This window comes from Adiantum capillus-veneris, chromosome 15 (assembly GCF_014529385.1).
Source record: "Adiantum capillus-veneris isolate H3 chromosome 15, ASM1452938v2, whole genome shotgun sequence".
NCBI lineage: Eukaryota > Viridiplantae > Streptophyta > Polypodiopsida > Polypodiales > Pteridaceae > Adiantum > Adiantum capillus-veneris.
In genome coordinates, this window is record NC_140945.1 from 31857881 (window position 1) to 31861609 (window position 3729).

A 3729-nucleotide genomic window follows, 5' to 3' on the forward strand; every position below is an offset into this window, starting at 1 on the left:
AAACATGGTTTTGTCACTTGATAGAGTTTAGGAGTTGAGGACTAGCTTGCACTTTCATTTAGTAGCACGCTCTCTAGTGTTGTGATTGAAAGTAAAACAAAGCAGTTCAATCTCCAATTTCTCATAGCTTTTAGAGTGTTGTGCATTCCACCCCCATCAGCCATTTTTTCAAGTTTTGCTCATTTTACTGCATTTTGTCAATAAAGTTCTTAAGAGTAGGTTAAGTTGACAAAACACCACCAATCTAAACTACCAAAATCGTAGAAAACTTTAGCCAAAACCATATTTTCTTAAGATGTGCTAGGAAATAGGGAAAATCTAATCAATATCATCGTGTGTTGATGGAGTTAGTTGCCACATACATTAAGGAATATGTTTGATAAGTTTGTTCTAATTCTATAAAAGAAGTTGGATCACGATTCATGTACCTTAGACTAGAAATCCAAATCACACACAAAGGGCAAGGCGGGAGGCGGAGGCGGGGCTAGTCGAGAGTTCTAGTCACGAACATAGTGTAAACACGGCCGTGCAAAGAATAGAAGTGCTACCTGAGAAGCAATCATCCCACAAGGCAAGGCGCAAGGCGGGGCATGTATAAAATCCATAGGGGGCACTATGGGGAGCTCATACCTTTCTTGGCCTTTTGGCTAAGATCAAGTGTAGTATCTATTCTCATCAGATAGTAGATCTGCAGATTGAAGTTCCATCGATAATTATCCATAATTTTTCCAACAGAGTACGCTTATCATAATTCAAAATTGGGTATTTCGTGCATTTATTTGAAAGCAATTGCTAAATTTTCTTGGATTTGTGAAGACAGATGTGCGAGGACATGAGAAGAAGTAGACTTTGTAGAAGATTGGCTAAGCGGTGATTCCGACTCGGCATCAAAGTGCCTTGAAGGAGTTTTTGAAGGGCTCAAGAGGATGTTGCATGTTTGAACAACATTGAGAAAGATTGGGTTGTTGCATCACCAAAAAGATGAAGATTCTAGAAATCAGCTCGTCGTCAACGATCATGGGAACTAACGCCTTCACACATACGTAGTGTGAGATCGCTGCAAGATTGGTAGCAACTAGTTTGCCCTATTGTGTGGAGTCTTTTTCAACTCTACTGCATCTGCAACAACTGACACTCATGGTGGCAGTCACAATCTCCCCCAACTCTTTTGGTGCTGCCACATTTTGTCCCTTGCACGCTGCTCCACAGCAAAATACTTGCATTCACACTTTGATAAAATCAAGTGATGCTCTTTTTTTAACACTCATGACCATTGGTTGGCCACCTACCAAGGCCCAAGTGGCCAATGAAGCAAATATAAAACCCTATCTATACACCTACCCTTCTTCGGGTTGCCACTAACTCTAAAAGAAGCTTATTTCCATTCTTATATTACCATACCCTCAGCTTGCTCATTAGTGGCTCCTCAAACGCATTAAGGTTATCTAGCTTGAGGATCACTTCTTGATAACAATAAATATGGAGAAGCACTCATCCCAAGCTTGCCAATTTATGTCATATTTATTACTAAGAAGGACCTCCTTTTGGAACATAACTTGGACTCACATCCAGGTTGTAGGTTTTTTTGTCCGAATTCAGTAACATCCACCACTTGTAGGCCTTGTCTTTAAGTTCTAAACTCGGTTTCAGAGAGTGGAATACATCTAGAGTTGCATAGAGATGATGGTAGTACAAAAAAGTATTCATCACATCTTTATATCCTCTCTTTGTCTTCACCTCTATACATTGGCGGCTTTTGAGTCCTTCATCCATGATGACGTTTTGTGGTTCTCATGCCTACCAGAAGAGATTCAAATGGTGGTGGTCTGCCATTAGTCCCTTGATTGGCCACAATGGGTTTTTGTGAGATCGATTGTTGGCAATCTGTATTATGAAATTCTTAACTAGCTCCATGAGCGTAGTTAAGTTGGCATCGATGGAGGAGAGATTTCAATTTCTGGATATCAACGAACCCGTGGTCGTCATGCAATCCATCACTTTCCTCAACTCACATATCCTCCACGGCCACGTGTATCCCGCAGTTGGAGTGGTCTCAAAATCAAATCAATGACTTGTCAAAAGCGATTGATCCGATGACATCTCATCGTACATGCAAAGCCATGGTTCCTGTCGTCCCTTCTCTACTATGATTGAAAGGCCACGAGGGCTTCTTGGGTGATGACTAACACTAAACACACAACATGCAACACGCATTTCAAGCACATGGGTAGTCTTTGGACAAGTGTCCTCCTTATCCCTTTGAGAGAGAGAGCTTGAAAATATCTAGATATTTGTTGAATAGAACTAGAAGCTCATTGGACCCCTCTTTAGCCTAGCCAATAGCATTCAAGCACACCATGTGGCTAAGCATAGGGAGAGTCTGACATGTGTCCCTATGCCTCGTGAGAAAAGGGGGTGCCCTTTGGGTGAGTGGGAGGTTAAGTCAAAAATTCCCCTAACTTTGGGGCTTTCCCCCTCCTTTGTAGGGTCTTGTTTTGACTCAAGCACCCCATGCATGGGAAGCTTCTCAAGCACCTTCCTCATCAAGCATGACAAGCACCTCAAGCACCTTAGACATCAAGCACCTCAAGCACCTTAGTCATCAAGCACGACAAGCACCTCAAGCACCTTAGTCAGTAACCACGACAAGCAGTTCAAGCTTAGGTCGCGTTCCCACCTCAAGCTCATCCCTAGCTTGCCTAAGGTCAAATTACTTTAACACTAACCATTGGAGGTCTTTAATGAAGCTAACCCTAAGGTCTTTTAAGCTCCATTAGCTAGCCTTGCTCTTTGACAAACCATCTCTCATTTGGACCCCTTTACCATTGGCCCCGTGTTGAGATAGATCCGTAAGCAGATGTCTATATTCTAACCCTTTTTCCCATTTATTATCCCATATTAAATGATCAGTTTAATATGAGAAAATCATTTGGGTTAGATTTTATGACAAGTATTAAGAGAGATAAACATATATTATTAAAAGAATCTTCCATCTAATGGTCTATTTTGTATCAGATTTAACATGCCAACCCATCATTTCCTCAAACAATATCCATGCTTTAGATTTATCATATTTGAGTACTCCTAGTAAGGAGGTCAAAATACCCATCATTGTGTGAACTTGGTTTTGGGAGAGATGGTGAGAGCTTTCATGTGTATGTGTATGTGTGAGTAAATTGAATAGATTAGGTTCTCCCATCAGTGGTATCAAAGCCTCAGGTTCAAGGTAATTGGCATTTGATTTCAAATTTTAAGGAGGAATTTTGAATTGGCAATAGTAGGTCTGCTAATCGAAGTTCCATCGATGATTAATCGATAATTTGTCCAACAGAGTACGCTTATCATAATTCAAAATTGGGTATTTCTTGCATTTAATTCATAAATTTTCTTGGATTTGTGAAGACGAATGTGCAAGAACACGAGAAGAAGTAGATTTTGTAGAAGGTTGGCTAAGCGGTGATTCCGACTTGGCATCAAAGTGCCTTGAATCGTTTTTGAAGGGCTCAAGAGGATGTTGCATGGTTGAACAACATTGAGAGAGCTTGGGTTGTTGCATCACCAAAAAGATGAAGATTCTAGGAATCGGCTCGTCGACAACGGTCATGGGAACTAACGCCTTCACACATACGTAGTGTGAGGTCGACTTCAACCAACCCTTGCAAGATCGGTCGCAACTAGTTTGCCCTATTGTGTGGAGTCTTTTTCAACTCTACTACATCTGCAACTCAC

The 3729-nt window shown here is 41.1% G+C and overlaps 1 pseudogene; it reads left to right on the forward strand.

Moving 5' to 3' along the window:
- The first annotated feature begins 626 nt into the window (after window positions 1-626).
- LOC147440484 (U2 spliceosomal RNA) lies at window positions 627-780 on the forward strand (annotated as a pseudogene).
- The last annotated feature ends 2949 nt before the right edge of the window (window positions 781-3729 follow it).